Genomic DNA, 19,804 nt, shown 5'->3' with positions numbered 1-19,804 from the left:
GTACCATTTGTCAGCGGGAAAGGTTTCCCTGCTGGGTGTTTATCTGCCCCTGCCCTTTCCCCAGCCTTTCCCTGGTCGTTATTTCTGTGAGTTATCTGTTTGTACCATTTGCTGGGTGGGACTATGTGTGGGCTCCTGCAACCCCTTCCCTGGTATCCTTGTGGCTCATATCTCATGAAGTAGTACAGAAATAGTCAGCAGACAACTCTTGTAACACACTGGTCTCTTTTTCGTGACGAACAAAATGTAGTCCCTCATCTCAATCCCCCCTTTGTTTTGATACTCAATTTTGTTCGTCAAAATGCTCTAATTCCCTTTTGCTGAGCTCCAGAGATTCTTCTGGATCATCCATCTTCAAGGTTCCGTATTTTGCTCGTGTGAGCATAAGGTGAGCAGCTTCTAATCTGCCTTTTACAATGCTAATCAATTTATTAAAAATACAAGGGCCAAACGTGAGTCCCAATAGTAAGAGAAGTAGTGGACCCGCTATCGTTGATAATAAAGTTGTAAGCCAAGGAGAATAGTTAAACCAAGATTCATACCAGCTTTGGTGTTTTTCCCTTTCTCTTTGTCTTCTTTCTAGCCCCTCCCTTAGTTTTGCCATTGAGTCCTGTATAATTCCGCTCTTGTTTACATATGTGCAGCATTCTTCTCTTAAAGCAGCACATAGTCCTCCTTGTTGCAGGAATAATAGATTTAACCCCCTTCGATTTTGTAAGGCTACCTCTGCTAGGGAATCTAATGATTCTGTGAGGTCTTTGATGGAGGTTTCGATCCTCCTGAGGTCTTCATCTACAGAGGCTCTTAGTTCTTGGAATCCTCGGTGTTGCTGTATGAGTGAGGCTATTCCTGTTCCTGTCCCGGCTGCACCTATTCCTAGTAACATTGCTACAGTGAAGGTTGTGAATATTTCCCGTTTCACTATGTGGGGTCCTATATTTTGATATTGTTCATAAACGTACTCTACGGGGTGGTAAAGGACTCTGGGTACTATCAATACTTGAATACAAAAGTCACTGGATTCATTAAATCGGTCTATATTTATACATGGGGTGACTCCGAGAGTGTTACAGACCCATTTAGTATTTGCTGCTGGCAGTATCCAGCTGGCAGGTTTCTTAGGGTCACTCAAATTCCCCATAACCTGACATAGATGTCGTTTTTCCACTGGTACTCGTCCTATACATCTTCCTCTCCCCGTTACCCTTGCCAAGGTTATCCCTCTCGATTCTTCTCCTTCTTTTTTCCATAGGCACCTAGCTGGGTTGGTCCCATTTACTCGTCTGCTTTTTGCTGTTACCCCTATGGCTTCATAGAACGGGGGGTTTACGGTGTAACACAGCCAACATTCCTCAGTTAGATTTGGATGGGTCTCATTCAGGACTAGGAAAGTGGCCTGTAATATTTTCCACAAGTCCCCTTCTCCTGGGTTTTCAGGTCCTCGGGTCAAATTAGTATAGTTTTGCTTATACATTTCTGGAAGACTAGTGGTTGGGGCTGTTTCTGATTCATTTCCATTATTTTCTCCTAGCGTTAGTTCTCCAGCTATCGCCTGGTTTGGTCCAATTGGTTCGGGGTCGTGTGGCACGGTTGTCTTTTGGATTATAAAGTGCCCCCCTCTGTCTGTCCCTGGTTCCCATAATCGGGCTCCCCACATTTTCCCTAATAACCAGACTTGGTCATGTGGTTTTTTCACATTAATGTAAATCATATTGCATGTTCCATCTAACCCTCCTTCTTTCTGGGTATATGTGGAAGTGGGCTGTGTACACCCGTATGGACCCCATCCAGTTCTGATAAACCCGTCCTCGTTCCCCCCAAAGGAGCTTACTGATACACAGTCCCAATAAGCACAGTAAAAGTGTCCTGGATAGTTACAATACCCTTTTCCCGGGTTTGAGCTTGGACAAAAATAACATCCAAACTGATTTAAACATGGATTTACAGGTATTAAATCACACAAAGTACATAAAAAGCTGGGTGCGCCAGACGTGATTTTGGTCTGGATAACATACTGGTCTTCCCATCTAATCAGTGACCATTTGAAGGGTTGATGTGAATACCCTTCTGCCCCTGAACTTGTTACGATGCACCAGAAAAGAATTAAGGCTTGTAATTTGGGGCTGTCTTTGTCGGAGCTCAGGTTGAATTTTACCTTTGGTTTCCCCAGTGGTGGGTTACCAATCCTGGGGCAGGACGGCCAACATTTCCTGGACATCCCATATGGGGGTCGGGGCTTCCGATGGACTCCACTGGTTATTACCTCTCTGCCTTGCCCGACGACTCGGTTGCTGCGAGCCTCGGGGTTTGCCATCTTCTCGGCAGCAGAGGTATTCTTCAGGAGCCGGATAAACCTCCCGTTTCCACTTTTTAGCACTGGCAGCCCAGTTATCAGCTTTTATTAATGAGAGGTCACGCCGCAAATTGGGGGCTTTCTTCCGACACACCACTTCCAGGATGTCCAGGAGAAAGGGGATCGGTTCGTTAGGGTGGTAGCAGAACCGATCAGGATTTACCCCTTTGGAAAAGGTTTCCCACCACTCGTCAGATCCAAGCTTTACCTCCCCCGTAGCAACTCTGCTACTAAGAATGATAGAAGTTAGTCTCCTCTCTTTCTCATAGCACGGCGTGCAAATTCCCCTAGGTGTTCTACCACTCCGACAATGAGACCACCAAGGTTCGTGACACAATTTACAGGAAAAGCATACAAGAGGGTGACAGTCACAATCTAACCAGTTACACTTTAACCTAATATCTTTGTTTTGTGCTTTTTCCCCCTCCCATGTGTGCCCTTTATGTTCTAATCTCGGGGACTTAAAGTAGGGCTTTCTCAACTCGTCCTCTAAGAGTTTGCAATATCCAAGAGCCTCCCGATTCCCTATTAGGTGGGTTTGGAGATAATGGTTATCTCCAACCCAGATTATTATCCAAATCATTTATTAGTTCGTTTCAGCTTTAATTTGGTTTCTCCCGGGAGACTGCAAACCTCCCAGCTGTGAGGGGGTTTTACCGGTCCTTTTATGCGACTAGCATGAGTCCATCCTTTTTCAGCGGTTCGTATGGCTGCTTCTGTGGTGAGGAGTACTTGGAACGGTCCTTCCCACCTTGGAGTCAAGGGGTTTTCTTTCCAGCTTTTCACGAGCACCCAATCTCCTGGCTGTACCTGGTGTAAGATAAAATCTAAAGGAGGCCGTTGTGCTAACATACCTTTTTCCCATAATGCCTTTCTGTACTTTGTCAATTTCACCAAATATTTTTGCGTACATGTGTCATTAATGACAGGATGTTCGTTAGGATTTTCTAGGTTATACGGCATCCCATACATCATTTCAAAGGGTGATACCCCTAAATCAGCTCTAGGTCTTGTTCTTATATTTAGCAACGCTAGAGGAATACATTTTACCCAGGTCAAATTGGTTTCTGATACCAGTTTGGTCAATTGCTTTTTTATTTCCCCATTCATTCGTTCAACTCGTCCAGAGCTCTGGGGATGCCAGGGGGCATGTTGTTCCCACCGTATGCCCAGAGCTGTTGCTAAGTTTTGGGTAACTTGGGAAATAAAATGCGGCCCTCTATCTGAGTCAATGACTTCTGGGACCCCGTATCTCGGGATTATCTCTTCCATCAATATTTTCGTAACTACTTTGGCTGTTTCTCTTACGGTTGGGAAGGCTTCCACAAAATGTGTTAGGTGGTCCACCAAGACCAATAAATATTTGGTTCTCCCTACTTTGGGGAGCTCGGTGAAATCTATCTGAATGTGGGAGAAAGGCCTTTTCGCTAGCGGTCGGCCTCCCTCCGGTAATTTTCTCAAATTTTTTCTATTTACTTGTAAGCAAATTAGGCATCCTCTGGTTACTTGTTTGGCAATGTCCCAGATTCCCACACTCACATACTTTGCAGCAAAATAATCTACCAGTCCCTGTGATCCCCAATGTGTTTTTTGATGTATCTTAGTCAGTAATCTATGTGCCAATGCTCTAGGTATTATTTCTCTGCCATCTGCTAATTTCCATGCTCCTTGTGCATCCCTTTTAGCTCCTAGTTTTTGTATTTTATTCTCTTCCTCTTTATTAAACTTGATGTCGGGGTCAGGTTCTGGCATTTGGGAGTGTTCTATGTTTTCCTGCAAAGTGAGAAGTCTCAGGGCAGCCCGTTTAGCCTCCTGGTCAGCTGCATTATTTCCCCTACTTCTCAAATCCAGTCCTTTCTGGTGACCTTTCAGGTGAACTATAGCTATTTTTCGGGGTTTTCGTAGGGCACTGAGCACATCTAATATTAATTTACGGTGAACTAAATCTTTCCCTTGTGAATTTATTAGTCCTCTTTCCTCCCATATTTTGCCAAATGTATGGACTACCCCATAGCTATATTTCGAGTCCGTAAAAATAGTCCCATCTTTTCCTGTTAACCATTCCAGGGCTCGTAGTACAGCATATAGTTCACATGCTTGGGCGGACCAGGATCCACTAAGGGGTCCCGATTCTATCACTTCCAGGTTGGGTCCCCTTATGATAGCATATCCTGATTTTCTCCCTCCCTCAACTACTCTGGAGGATCCATCCACAAACAGTCTTCCTCCTTTTTCCAATTCTTCTTCTTCCAAATCTGGTCTGATTTTTGTCTGTTCTTCTATAGTCACTATACAATCATGTGTTAGTGCTTCTTCTGGTCCTCCATATAAGAAGGAAGCTGGATTTTGGATATTAGTAGTTTCTAGAGTTAAATTTGGAGCCTCAATTAATATTCCTTCATATTTTAGAAGCCTTGCGTCTGAGATCCATTTTTCAGCCTTTTGCTGTAAGACTCCCCGTATGTTATGGGGGGACAGCACTTTCAGGCTGCTATTAAATGTAATTTTCCGGGCTTCTTCTACCAAAAGAGCACATCCTACAATTGCTTGTAAGCACGTAGGCCATCCTCTGCTTACTGGGTCCAAGATCTTTGATAGATAAGCCACCGGTTTCCTTTTCTCTGCCCATTCTTGAGTAAGGACCCCATATGCGACCCCCTTGTCTACGTTTATGAACAAAAAGAAGGGTCTATTAGTATTAGGTAAACTTAATACCGGGGCATGGATTAGGCTCTCTTTAAGCTCTTGCAGCCTTTCGGTGTCCTCCTGATCCCATTTTAGGAGTCCCTCTTGAGTAAGTTTCTGATACAAGAAAGTCGCCTTACTACTGTAGTTTTCAATCCATTGTCGACAATAACCAGTTAGTCCAAGTATTTGCCTGATTTGTCTCTTATTTCTTGGAATTGGTAATGCTAAAATCGCCTGTATTCGTTTGGGGTCTATTCTCTTCTCTCCTTTCTTTAGATAATGGCCTAGGTATTTTACTTCTTCTTCGACAAATTGTAGTTTTGCCTTGGAGACTTTCAATCCCTTTAAGCCTAAAAAGTTCAATAACTTAATACTTTCTTTCCGTACATTCTCTTCCTGCTGCCCCGCCAGGAGTAGATCATCTACGTATTGGATTAATGTAACCCCTGGCCCCACTTGGTAATCCTGTAAAATTTGCTCTAAAGCCTGCCCGAAGAGATTAGGGGACTCAGTGAATCCTTGAGGGAGTACCGTCCATCTTAATTGTTGTCTCCTTCCCGTATCGGGGTCTCCCCATTCAAATGCAAAATAATCCCGGCTTTCTTTAGCCAAAGGGCATGCCCAAAAGGCATCTTTGAGATCTATAACACTGTACCATAAATTCTCAGGCCCCAGTTTAGTCAAGAGGGTATAAGGATTTGCCACCACCGGGAACCGGGCTACAGTTCGCTTGTTTATTTCCCTTAAATCATGCACCAATCGATAGGTGCCGTTTGGCTTTTTAACTGGTAGGATGGGAGTATTGAACGGAGACATACAGGGTTCTAACAATCCAGTATGCAACAACCTTTCTATTTCTGGTTTTAATCCTCGTCTCCCTTCTGGGGATAATGGGTATTGCTTAATTCGGACGGGGACATCCGGATTTTTGATAGTTACCGAAAATGGAGTGATTTTTAGCTGTCCCACGCTCTCAGGCGTGTACCAGACTTCGGGGTTAATTTGCTTTTCATCTTCTACCCTTAAAGGGCATAATTTAATTTTTAATTCCTTATTATCTACACCTATACTAATCCCTAATTCTATAATCATGTCTCGCCCGAGCAGATTATAATCTGACTCGGGTACCAATAATAGATTTCCCATCCCTATTTTGGATCCTGATTCTATAGTCACATTTTTTATGATTTGTACTTCAAAAGGTTCCCCTTTTGCCCCTATGACAGTGGCAGTTTCTTTAGAGATGGTACATCCTTTTGGTAGGTTCTGTACCGTGGATCTTTCTGCCCCCGTATCTACCAAGAATTCCATTTCTTGGTTGTGGGGACCCACTTTAAGTTTTATCAAGGGCTCTTTATGATTTTTCCGGGTCCCCACCAAATAGAGCCCCTGACCCCCCTAGTCCATTTGGAACTGCTTCTCGTCTCTGATTCGGACTCTACATTCTCGCTTAAAATGCCCTTTTTTTTCCGCAATAAAAACACACCTTCACCCCTTCTGACTCCCCTATACTTTTCTCTTTTTGTTCACTCGAACCTCCCTTTCGCCCTTCTCTTTGGTACCTCCCCCCACCTGTTGCTGCGACCATCAACCTTACTTGTCTGCGGTCTCTTTCGTCGTCCCTACGGACATATACTTTCTGTGCCTCCCTAAGCAGTTCATCCAGCCCCCTGTCCTGCCAGTCCTCTAACTTCTGGATTTTCTTCTTTATGTCGTCCCACGATTTTAAAACGAAATGGACTTTCAGCATTGACTGTGAAGTTTGGCTATCGGGGTCCATTCCGGAGTACAATTGTAAGTTCCGCCGTAATCTCTTGAGCCATTCCGTAGGCGACTCGTCCTTCTTTTGCCTATTGTTGAATGCCCGATCTATATTTTGCCCCCTTGGGACTGAGTCCCTAATCCCCTGAATAATTATGGTCCTTAAATCCTGCATATGTGTTCTATGTGCCGCATTTTGGTGGTCCCAATGGGGGCTCTGTAGGGGCCATTTAGTGTCCGCAGCCGGGCCTTGGACATGCTGCATGTCCCAAATACGCATTCCTTCCCTTCTTATCATATTCTGTTCTTCAGTAGAGAACAGAATGCCCAAAATGGACTGCATTTCTTCCCAGGTATAGATGTTTGGTCCTAAGAACTGGTCGACCCTCTCGGCTACCCCAAAAGGGTCCTCTAATAAATGTCCCATGTCCTTCTTAAAGTCTCGTACATCTGCCAAACTCAAGGGGACAGTAATAAATCCTATACCCGCCTGTGGTCCACCCATGGGCATCTCCCGTAGAGGGAATAGCCCCGTCTCAACCCTACTGCGGCTCCTTGTAATCGGGCCTTGGTAACCGGTTTGGTTAACCTCCCCTTGGTTACCCTCTTCATCATTGTTCGGTGCAGGTGGTTGTGGAGGTGGTGGGGCATTGGGTGCTAGCGGTGGGACATATGGGGGCGGTGCTATAATTAAGTCGCCCAAATGATTGTCCCTCTTCCCCTTTTTGTCCGGATCCCCTTTCCCTTCTCTTAATTGGAAAACATACACTTCGGGTCTTGCTACCCATATTTTGGCATAATCACTCTCCTCTTACGAGAAGGGCTCTTTAGAATTTACCCATAGGTTCAAGTCCTGTCGAACCCAGTCTTCAGATGATCCAAACACGGGCCAAAAAACTTTTTTGGAAATCTCTTTCCCACCCCATACTTCCATGCAATAATGTATCATTCTGGCCCTATCCTTAGTCTCGGTCCCCGGGTAATACTTCCAATTACTAAGCATGAATCCTAGGGGGCTGTCCCTTGGAATGGGGGGGAGTTTGACTTGGGTTGGGGTCTTGCTTTTCCCCTGCCCCATTCGTCCGGAGTGCCTTCTTTCACTCTCAAATTCCTTTCACTTCCCCTTTTTCGTGGCCTGAGCCCTTCGCGGGTCTACGGGAACCGCACTACTCAAGGGTCCACACTCACTTGGAGAGTCCGGCTGCCGGCCCTCCTCTCATTCACACTTGTCCACCGCCACACTCCGAGATCCCAACCCAGCCCGAACGGATTCCCTTTTATACTTACGCGTCCTGCGTCTTCGTCCGGACTCCGTGCACAGATTATTAAGGGGTTCACCGGTATAATTTGTCCCGTTTGCTTACTAGTATATATTTTAGGGTCGTCGGTGAGAGTGGTGGAGGTTCTCCCAGAGGGGCCACCCGGAAAGCACTGGATGAGGCGCCCCCCACTCTGGGTAGATCTTACCTGATCCAAACTCTCATCCGAGTCACGGCACCAAACTGTTATAAAATTGACTCAAAACGAGTAATTTCCAATCAAAGAATTTATTAATTATTGAAGCAGTTATACTACGTAAGCAAAGGCTCAGCGCTGGGCGACAGGGGAGTCTCCGCTCCACCTACTGCCGCCCCAACTAGTTTCTGATTCAGTCCTTTTATCCTCTCCATCCTTCAGGAGTCCATGTTATCTCGGAGTTCTCTGCGCCTGCACTGGTTGTTGCTAGGGGGTCATCCTTCTGTCTCCTGGTGGTCGGTGATAAAGGCTGCGGAGTCTTCCTCAGCCGCGTCTTCTTCACCCTATGTCCTTATTTGGTGACTTCTCTGTGGAAAATTACCAAAATCTTATGATTAACGCAATATGTGCCCTATCAAGCTTAAGCAAGCAAATGTCCTGCCTTGCAAACTGTGCCCTATCAAGCTTAAGCAAGCAAATGTCCTGCCTTGCAGACTGTTTATCTGCCCCTGCCCCTTCCCCAGCTTTTCCCTGGTCGTTATCTCTGTGAGTTATCTGCTTGTACCATTTGTCAGCGGGAAAGGTTTCCCTGCTGGGTGTTTATCTGCCCCTGCCCTTTCCCCAGCCTTTCCCTGGTCGTTATTTCTGTGAGTTATCTGTTTGTACCATTTGCTGGGTGGGACTATGTGTGGGCTCCTGCAACCCCTTCCCTGGTATCCTTGTAGCTCATATCTCATGAAGTAGTACAGAAATAGTCAGCAGACAACTCTTGTAACACACTGGTCTCTTTTTCATGACGAACAAAATGTAGTCCCTCATCTCAATTCCCCCCCATTTATTTATAGTAAAGTTTTCCCAACATTCTCCATTTGCTGTTTCCCTTTGCAGCTTCACCCTGCTTTTTTTAAAAAAAGTATTAACTATTTAAGAGTTAAAAGTATCACGGTTAAAGCTCTTCAATTTTGCAAAATGCAACATAAAGGCGAACATGGAAAAACCCAGACCAAAAATTGATTCTCACCCTTCTGTCCCAAACCTACCTGACAATATAAAGTAGGATTATTATAACAAATGTTTCTCATGTTGTAATCTTATCACTGAAAGTGTAGGGAAAACAAAAACTCTCCAAGAATCTCTTTAGTGTGAGAGAGTCAAGGCATTACTTGGTTCTGGCCAGGATGTGCAACAGAAATACTTTCATCCACACATAGCCCGGCTGTGCAGAAAACATCATTCCATGACATGTCAGTTTTACTCGATTTTTCCTAAACTTTACCTAGTCTGAACCAATCTAAATCCACTGCTTTAATGTTCATTGCTTCCAAGTCGTGTAAGTTTTTAGTGTTTGGTTTCCTATTAGACTCGGATTTCTTCCCCTCTGATGTGAATTCGGTCCACACTCCTGGATTTCCTTCTCAGCCTTTTCCAGACCAGGTGTCTCCAGCTGTGTGGGGGCAGTGTCTGGGGTAGCTGTTGGTTGCTGTTTGCTGCGGGGCGTTGATGTTTTGTTGCTGGTCCTTATCTCTGTGGGTGTCTTTTGGGCTATTCCCAGTCTGTTCGGATGTTAAACTCGTCTCCATTGAGTGGTGGAGATGAGTTTAACATCCGAACAGACTGGGAACCCCTTAAATAAAACCTTTAAAATTTCTTTCCCAAAGGCAAACCTTTGAGTAGAGAAACCTTTCTGAGCAGAGAAATAAGATTTAAAAGAAGCAGGATGGGTACATTTTGCAGCAGTGCAGTCGCAGTCAGCCCAGAGTGTGGGTGTGAGTGAGCCCCAGGGTGGAATTGTGCCGCGGTGCTCCCCAGCAGCTGTGGCAGTGCAGGCCCAGCCAGCGCTGGAGCTGCAGCAGCGGCAGCGAGGCTTGGCCGCAGTGGCTGGAGGTGCCAGGGGAGGGTGGCCAGGATTCCCGAGGGTTTGAGCAGAGGATCTGTGGGCAGGCCCAGGGGCTTGGCCCGCTGTGGAGCCCTGGCTGCTGCTGCGTTGCCTTCAGGGCAGGCTCAGGGGCGGCTCCCATGGTCCTGCTGCAGGCGGGAAGTGCAAATCTCCGGGGCTTCAGAGCCCCTGAGGCCAGGCTGAGGGGTCCCCCCGTGCTCAGCTGTGCTGGCGGCTGTTTCTGGCCTCAGGGACACTTGGCGTGGGCCCCTTGGCCACCAGTGGTGCTGCTTTGCACTCCTTAGGCAGGAGCCGATGGCCTGGCTGGGTGTTGGCAACAGCAAAGTCCCAGGGCAGGCTCTGTGCCAGCCCAGCTTCCTGGGGGAGAGATTCCACAGGAGACAGGATCCTGGCTACAGCCTGCCTTACATTTACATCCCTTATTTCCACCCTGCACTAGGCGGAGAACTGCCCAGGTAAGGAATTGCAGACATGAATTCCAAGGGAGATAATTGAATATCTGCCTTGGGTCTGGCTCTTTTTCTTGCCAAGGCCAATGGCAAAAGCTGCACCCATGGCATCTTGGTTTCCATCTCCGGCTTCCAAAGGTGTTTCTTTATTTCCCCATTCATTCTTTCTACCCAACCCGAGCTCTGGGCTTGCCAGGGGTTATGGAGGTCCCATTGTATTCCTAAAGCTGCCATAACCCCCTGAAGGGTCTTTCCTGTAAAATGAGTTCCCCATCTGAATCTATTGCTTCCACAATCCATTATCTTTGAATTATTTCTTTCAGAAATAGGTTAATAAGTGATCCAGTGATTGCTGAAGCAGTCAGAATTGCTTTTGCCTCCCTGTTAGGTGCCATGGTGTCAGCAGAAGATTTTGAAGCCTTCCTGCTCAGGGCATTTCAGTGCCAGGCTCTTACAAGCACCCACAGCTCCGCGGGTTGAGCTGAGCATGGGCCGGTGACCTGCGCTTTGTCTGATTCCCCTTCCTTAATAACAGCCTGTCTTGTAGCTCTTTTCCCTCCTGCTGCCCTTGCAGAGCCATCCACAAACACATTGTCTCCCTCAGGCCAGGGAATGTCCCATCAATCTCTCCCAGCCGGGCTCGGGAGCTCTGTCCCTTGAGTGCAGTCCTGGGTTCCTTGCCAGCCCCTCTCCAGGCTGTTCAAACAGGAGGCTGGGTTAAACCCTTGCCCTGTCCTCAGTTCTGAATCCTCCTGTGCCACTGAACAAGTTTCATACTGTAATCACCGAGCCCTGCTCATCCATTTAGAGGCTCTTTTGGTTGTCAAAGCTTTAACTTGATGCCAGACTTGAACTCTAGGAGATCCTCCTGTTGTCATCAGTTTTCAGCCTCTGCTCCCACGGAAGCTGTGGCTGCACAATTCTGCAGCCAATGAGGCTGCTCTCTGGCCACTGGGTTAAACATTTTAGCACAAGAATTCCTTTGGCAAGACCCTGTTTAACGTCCACCTATAATTCAAATTCCTTTTCCCTGTCTGGAAGGCCCAGGCCACTCGCCTCAGTTAATCTTCATTTTAACACTTGAAAATTCTGTGTTTCCTCCTTGTGTCCATCCATCCAGTTTGTTGACTGGCAGGATAGGAGTGTTGTAGGGAGACACCCTTGGCTCCAAAAGCCCTGCCTTTAACAGGGACTCAATACCAGGCTGTGAGCCCTTCCTTCCCTCTCTTGGAACAGGGTATTGCTTGTCCAGGTTGCTTTAATTTGTAGAGGCTCCATATCTAATTTTCTGTATTTCCCTGGGGCTGCCCACACTTCTGGGTTCACTTCAGCATAGGCCTTGTCAGACTTTTGACACAGAGGTACAACAGAACTAGCCTCTGTATCCCTTTTTACAGTATTAAAATCCAGCTCTCAACCTCCTTCCTAGTTAATTACAATCACAGGAGGAAGAAAAAGAAATTCATTTATTTCAAACCTATCCCCCACAGCTTCTTATAGTGGTTGAACAAATCATACCTGCTCATCTTTCCCTCTCATTCCCTTAAAAATTAAAATATTCCTTTACTATTTTCCCCTTTAGGTCTAAGATTCAGAGCAGATTGAGAGGCCCCTGTGTCCATCAGGAAATGCCTCCTCTCAATGCAGCCCCACCTGAATGTTCTCAAGGGCTCCAGTGTGGAGGGTCCCTGGTGTGATGGGAGCTGTGACAGCCCTGCCAATCCATGTCCATCACGGGCTGGACTTGCTGGTCCTGAGGGTGCTGCTGTCTCTGCTTGCAGTGTCCTTGTGCCCTGCAGCCGGAGCCCTGATTCCTTGCCAGGGGCTGTTTGGGTGGGCTGTGCCCTGCCGAGGAGGGCAATGCCTCTGCCGGGTGCTTGTGGCCGAGCCGTGCCCTGGGTGCTGGGGCCCCCTTGGGCCCTGGGGCTGATCCCTCAGGGGCTGTAGGAGCTCTGCCCTGGCCTTTGCCTTCAGCTTGGCCTTTTGCTGCTCCCTTCTTGCATTCACCTGCTGGGCCTTTGTGCCCAAGTGCTGCAGGGCCTTCTTCTGCCCCTCCTGCAGCCCCCCTCAGTGCCTGTGGGTGCTTGTCTTGCTTTACAAGACAGGTGTCTGCTTGGGAAGGCAGAAAAAGCCTCTCTTGGAATGGAGAATGCAAACCTCCTCCCTCTTAATTTTTAGGATAGTGAAATCAAGGGGCTCTCAGGCAAAGATATGGGATTAGGAATAACGGTTCTTTACTAGTGTGTATAATATAATAATAGTAGTGTGTATCAACAGCTCCGGCAGTGCCAACAAACAGAGCCCGGAGCCGGTCCCGGCCTTTCGGCCGCGGCGCTTTCCCCTTGGGTGCAGTTCCGGGCACGGCCGGCAGGGGCGCCGGTGGCTCCCGCGGGGCGGGGCAGCGCATCCCTGCCATGGGAACCTCTCTTCACGGCAATAGAGCAATCCCTTCATCTAACTCTTTCACTTTTTTACCTTCTGTAGCCTTTCTCCCGTGTTTTGAGAAAGAATTTGGAGAGGGCTGCCTTTTAACTGAGCTCCTAGTGTTTCGATAAGGTGCTTCCTGTAGAGAGAGGGATTTTCCCTGAACAGCCGGAGCTGTGGTTACCAAGGGGACGTAACTCAGAGCAGGAGGGGTCAGGGGAGGATATCCCGCCGAGGCTCGGTAGGAGTGTGGGCAGGGTCTGCTGCCGGAATCGCCAGAGGGGGATCTTCCCGTGGAGGCCGAGCCGGAGCGTGGGCAGCCCCCACATGGCTTCTGGCGGCTGATCCGGCAGCTCCCGGCAGAGAAAAGGCAGGTGGGAGACCCCGGCAGCAGCAGCGGCGCTGCCCAGCGCAGCTGGCACGGGCAGGGCAGCCGGGGATGGGATGGCTGGGACCCGCCCTCGGTGCGGTCGGCGCGGTGACCTCGGCCCACGCGGCAGGACAGAGCAACCCCATCTTGCCCAGCATGGCCGGCAGAGCGGCCGCGGGCCGGGCAGTGGGGCCAGGGCACACAAATTCACCGCCAGCGCCGGGGCAGGTGGAGCTGCCCTGGGCAGTGAGCCCGCACCTGGGATGGAAACCGGGGCAGGCGGAGCTGAGGCGGGCAGCGAGCCGGGACCCGGGACAGGCGCCTCGGCCGCCAACGGAGGGGGCAAGAGCTGCAGAGGATCCCACTCTCTTTCTGACTTTTCCTCTTGTTCCCCTCCCTTTCATTTCCCCTTTTTATTTTCTTGGTTTTTTCCTCGGGTGTTTCTGATACTTCAAAGATTTTTATTCTCCTAAAATCTCCTGTCTAACATATGGCATCTTCTCTTTCTTCTAGATTAAATGGGTTTTTTTCCAAATAAATCCAGAACCTAACAAATCTAAACTTCTGCTTGGATATTTTGAAATGGTCGACGAGCTAACTCATGACCTCCTAATGTTGTTTTTCTCATCACCTTTTTATTTATCCTTTGGCAAATTAAGCATCTTTCAGTAACTTGCTTTGCTACACCAAAGCTCCCAGTGCACCCAAAATTCCTTAAGAAATGATCACACAAAACTTGAGTACGCCAGTGGGGTTTCTGATGCACGTCTTCTAATCTTTTCCTAGTAAGCACATTTTATTAAGTCATGTAGAAGTTTCTATTTCCCTGATTTATCTTGTTCATTTCCTATCTTGTTTAATTCTTTTTTCTCGGCTTCCCTAAACTTTGGAATTTCCAGTTTTTCCTCGTTTGGAGTGAATATTAAAGAAACTCTTTCAGCTCCATTTTCTGCTGCATCCTTAGCTTTGTGATCTGCCCCCAGTTTGCCCAGTTTGCCTCTCCTTTGGCCCGGGCCGGGTTCCCCCCGCCCGCAGCGGCTGGGAGCAGCCGAGAGCCCCGCGCTGCCCATGCCGACCTGGCCCGGCTCCATGGCCGCTGCTGCCGCGGGCTGCGAGGGCTGCGGGAACGGGGCACCGAGGGTGTGGCTGCTGCTGGGAGAGGAGGAGGAGGGAGGGAAGGGCAGGGATGGAGGGGGAGGAGGAGGCGGGTAGAAGGGGGAGGAGGAGGAAAGGGAGGAGGGATGGAAGGGGAGGGATGAAGGCGGAGAGAGAGCAGCGATGGAAGGAGGAGAAGGAGGTGGGGTTAGGGAGGAGGAGAAGGGATGGAAGGGCAGGGATGGAAGTTGAGAAGCCGGTGGGCATAAGAGAGGAGCTGGAGGGGGGATGGAAGAGGATGATGGGAGGAAGAGGAAGAGGAGGGACAAAGGCAGATCAAGGCTGAGCTCAGGGAGCCACGCGGTCTCGATCCCTGCCTGAATTCGCAGCCCCCACCTGTGGGATCATCGCCCCCTCCATGGCTCCGGTGAGCGGGGAGGGGGAGCCCGGCCCGGATATCCCGGGGGGTCCCTGGGTTGGGTTTTTGGGGGGATGTTTGGAGAATGAAGAAGTCCAAGGCTGAGCGGAAAAGGCCCCTCGGGGGGACATCGGGGGGTGGCGGTGGCGGCTGCCGGCAGAGGCAGCCTGGAGGAGCAGAGCCCTGTGTGCCCCAGGAGGCCAAAGTGGGGAGGCCAGAGAGGGGGGAGCGCCGCCATTGGCAGGAGCCTCAAGAGCCTGGAGAGGGGCAGGGGGGACTGCTTGGAGCCGCTGCAGCCCAGAGCAGAGAATGAGGGGAGAAGGGAGCCCGGGAGCCCAAACAGCCCCGGCATCCCGAAATGGGGAGAGCCAAGAGGGGGCAGTGCGTCCCCAGAGACGGCCTGGGGGGATCTCGTTGCCCTTGCCTGTGGCACGGAGGCAAATCCCATGCTGTCCTTGTCCTTCCTCACCCAGAGCAGGAGCTGAGCATGGAGAGCAGGGAGGACAAATGCCCACGGCAGAACCTGGTGGCAGAGGCCGTTTTGAGCGGCTCCACGGCGCAGGAAGCCAACGGGGAGGAAAAGCCCTGGAGATGCCGCACGAGGAGGGGCTGCAAACGCAGATGGCGGGGATGTGAGGGGGAAAGAGGCAGCCTGGGCCGGGAAGGCGGCCGGAGATGGAGCCAGAGCTCGGAGCTGGTGCTCCATGAGCAGCTCCATGATGGGGAGAAGCCCCACACATGCGTGGAGTGTGGGAAGAGCTTCAGGTGGAACTGCCACCTGATCGTGCACCAGAGGATCCACACTGGGGAACGGCCCTACGAGTGTGGGGAGTGTGGGAAGAGCTTCAGCTGCAGCTCCAGCCTGATCAGGCACCAGAGGACCCACACGGGGGAGAGGCCCTATGAGTGCTCCAAGTGTGGGAAGAGGTTTCAGACCAGCTCTGATCTTCTCCTGCACTATCAGAGTCACACAGAGGAGAGGCCCTTCCAATGCCCCGACTGTGGGAAGGGATTCAAGCGTAACTCCGCCCTCATCACCCATCGGCGCATCCACACAGGGGAGAGGCCCTACGAGTGTGATAAATGCAGGAAGAGGTTTCTGACCAGCTCCCATCTCCTCCAGCACTATCAGATTCACAGAGAGGAGAGGCCATTCCAATGCCCCGACTGTGGGAAGGGATTCAGGCACAACTGCACCCTCGTCACCCACCGGCGCATCCACACAGGGGAGAGGCCCTACGAGTGTCCCCAGTGTGGGAAGAGCTTCTCCTGCAGCTCTAACTTGACCAAACACCAACGGAGGCACCGGTAAGGGAAGCCCTGCGAGTGCCCCGAGTGCGGGAAGAGCTTCGTGCGCTGCTGCAGCTCCATCCCCCACTGGAGGAGGCACTTTGGGCACAGCCCTGGTCACTCACATTCCCTGTGATCCATGTTGGGGACACTCCTGGCTGCTTCTCCTTTGGTTTGACCTGAATTTTTTTCTCTTCTCCATCTCTCTGTCCTCCAAAAGTCCATTGGGATGGAACAGTCACCTCAAAACCACTCTAATTCCACTGAAAATAACTGAATTTTAACCCAAAAAGGGCTCAATTCCACCTCAGATTGCTTGTTCCTTCCTCAAAAAACTCAATCCCATGCCAAACTCACTCCATTCCACAGCTGTCAAGTTGAGATGGAGTTGGAAGGAGATTGGGAGAAGTGGGATCTCAATTTGGAGCAGTGGGATGGGGATTGTGTGGGCCTGGGTGTGTGGGATGTATTTGATAGCAAATAAAACTTTCAGAGTTACTGATTTCTGTCCCGTTCATTTTCAGTCAGTTCTGTTTGCAGAGTGCCACCTTCTCAGCTGATTCAATTCCTATAAAAATCCCATTTTTTAAATCATCTAACCCAAACAATCCAAAAACCAATATCAAAATAAAACCACCTGCACACAATTAATGTTTTAAAAATAATTTTAATTTTTCAAGAGTTCTTAAGGATGTTATTAAAGTTTAATTGTTTGGTTGAAATGTCTGAGAAATTGTACTGGTGTTTGGTTTTGTGTTTAGTATATTTGTAATATGAATTGTTTAACTAAGAGGTGTTAGATTACATGTTAATTTCTTTACATATTTTTTATCTAAAGTACATTAGTCATCGAGTTAAAATTTTCAAAAGGTATTTCTTGATATATAATTTGTTTATTTATATGCATTGGTAATATTATAGTAATAGTTATTGTTGGTTTGAGTTGAATCATTGTTGGAGTTGAATCATTGGAAAGAAGAGTTGAGATTTTTATATTTTATTTTTATTATAATTTATTTAATTTCAATTATTATTTCTTTGTTTATAGTTTTATTGCAATTTGTTGAGGGGATAGGAAGGAAGTTCAAGGGCAGGAACATTTTTTCCTGGCTGGGAACTGGAATTCCAGACCCAGGGAGTGTGTGCAGGACCCCACAGACTGGGATCAAATATGGGCTGGGATCAAATACGGACTGGGATCAAATACGGACTGGGATCAAATATGGACTGGGATCACATGGATGGGGATCGTGTGGATCAGAACCCTCCAGACCAGGATAGCCTGAAGTGGGATCAAATATGGACTGGGACTGTATGGACTGGGATCCCAGGGACTGGGACCATATGGATCAGGACCACACAGACTGGGATCAAATATGGGCTGGGACTGTTTTTTAAAGTAGCTTTGTTCTATAGTTTTTATTTCTGTCGTTAATTAAGCGCAGTGAAATAGCTGCTTGTGTTAAACTGCCTGCTTGGATGGGATAACATCCAATGCACCCAGGATGAGGACACCTGTACAGATCTGCCAACTATCAGCACTCCCCGTCTGAAGGCAGAGTGCACCAAGGCCCAAAACCTGGAGGTGATAAAGAGAATGGACTAAAGCCACAGCCAAGGAATCTGCATGCTCTAAAAAGGCAGATCCAGGGCAGAGCCATGCTAAACAGTTCTTGGAAGATGTAAACTGGGTGCATCTTGGCACTCAGCCAGGAGCACCCTGTTACCTTCAGGGATCCCCTGAAATACCTTTCCCCTTACATCAGCCTGGTGCATATTCATAGAGCCTCATGCACAGCAGCTGGGAAGGGTTTAACACTTTACTGGGTATATTAGTGTTCAGAAACACATAATCACCAGAATGATTATATGCAGGTGCTTTTATTGAAGAGCTCTGGGTGTCAGGGGTACCAACCCAAATCTGACTCCGACATGGGTTTGGGATGAACATGTTTTTATATTCTATCCTTATATAACTTTCATGTTAATGATTGAACTTCAATTGTTCTATTGTATACATAGATTTCAGCCAAGCATGGGCTCCTCGTGGCCCCCCTCAAACTTCTAACATAGTTCCTCATGATTCTTCTTATGATTAAACAATAATTATATTTAATTACTAAACAATCATCACATCTAACAATTATATCATTTATCATGTTCTGCTTACGCAGGTGCAATTTCACATGATCTGGCAAGCACAAAGCCTAACATTTTCAGAGTCTATTTTTGACATTTTTCCAGGGCCCCACTATCATTCTCCCCCCTTTGAAAGCATTTTCACTTGACTATAGGTGTAAATGTTTTCACTTGATACAGTCCTTTATTTCTCAATTTATTCTTGACGTTCTTCAAGTCCATGGTTGATGTAAACGTTGTCGTGGATGCTGTCACGAACTGGAGAACCAGAAGATGGTGGGCGTGGATCTCGTGTCAGAGCCTTTATTATCTTCTGGTTCCAGGACGTTTTCTTCTGTATCTCTCCTTTCAAGATGCTGTGAACTAACCAAATTGCTAAGAATACAATTAGTAAGATTATCACACTCTCAATGATAGATTTAATCCATGAACTCACATTCCACCCTAGCCCTTTAAAGATTTTGCCTAGCCAGGTCGTAGTCAAATCCTTTTGCTCTTCTTGTGCTTCATGCTCTCTTTGTTTCAACTGATTAATGTCATATTCTACATCTGCAGTTACATTTGGGATGTGAACGCAGCAATGACCAACCCGTCCCTTTAAAAATCCACATACTCCATGCTCTTTCAGGAGTAACAAATCTAAGGCTAATCGATTTTGTAAAGTCATTTTTGTGCTGGCTTGTAATTGTACATTTAATTCTTTAAATCCTTCCCGGGTGACTCTTGCCAGTCTATCTACCTGACCTGTAAGTTTGTACAGCATCTCCCTACTCTGATAGTTTGCTGTAGGACCAAGCAAAGACTCTCGGGCCCACCCAAATTTCACTCCACCAGAGGGTTCTTGCCAAGTGTCATCTGGATTTTCATTGTCTAGAACTTCTTGTCTTGTTCTTATCTGCACAAGTTCATGTTTTCCGTTAAATGGGGACTTTTTCCAAATTGGACATGAGGTTGGGAGGCCTAAAGTAATTTCCTTTACTTTCCCATCTACAGGCAGATGTGTTGTCCAGGTGCCATCGCTTGCTGCCCATAGAAATTGTCCTGGACCTCGGACTGTACTCCTGGTACATCCTACAACTGCTTTATAATTCCCTCTGCCTTGTTTATGTTTGATCCCTCTGCAAGCACAGCCAGTTTGTAGGGCTATTGCCAGGGGTGGCATCTGCTTTATCTCTGCATCATCAGAAGTGCAGTCATAAGTTTTATTACATGCCCACCAACTTACTTTGTCTGCCCTCGTTCTGCTACTGGTGGCAGTGTTTGTTACTGCTGGATCTGTTTCATTCTCGGAGCCTTCCCACTTAATGCACCAAGGGGTGTTTGCCATACATTGGAATCTTTGAAGGATACTCACAGACCACGCACTGTCCCAAGGCTCTGTCTGACCTTTCTGATCCTTGGCCTCACACTTCCATACCAGAGTGGTTTCTGTAACATTTTCTGTAATCTTTTTATAGTGTGGCAA

The 19,804-nt window shown here is 48.0% G+C and overlaps 2 long non-coding RNA genes across 2 annotated transcripts; one reads left to right on the top strand and one right to left on the bottom strand.

Moving 5' to 3' along the window:
* Nucleotides 1–310: 310 nt before the first annotated feature.
* Nucleotides 311–1,046, top strand: LOC139605229 (uncharacterized). The gene is made up of 2 exons (XR_011684293.1): nt 311–754; nt 785–1,046. It is a non-coding gene; the product is annotated as an uncharacterized lncRNA (long non-coding RNA).
* On the bottom strand, nt 1,022–9,183 carry LOC139605225 (uncharacterized). The gene is made up of 2 exons (XR_011684289.1): nt 8,090–9,183; nt 1,022–3,163 (listed from the first exon to the last, which is right to left on the bottom strand). It is a non-coding gene; the product is annotated as an uncharacterized lncRNA (long non-coding RNA).
* Between the last annotated feature and the right edge of the window lie 10,621 nt (nt 9,184–19,804).

This window comes from Agelaius tricolor, unplaced genomic scaffold (genome assembly GCF_023055355.1).
Source record: "Agelaius tricolor isolate 1412-34295 unplaced genomic scaffold, bAgeTri1.0.p SCAF_61, whole genome shotgun sequence".
In the NCBI taxonomy this organism is placed as follows: Eukaryota; Metazoa; Chordata; class Aves; order Passeriformes; family Icteridae; genus Agelaius; species Agelaius tricolor.
Note: the sequence above shows the minus strand (reverse complement) of the source record. Positions and strands in the feature narration are given on the sequence as shown.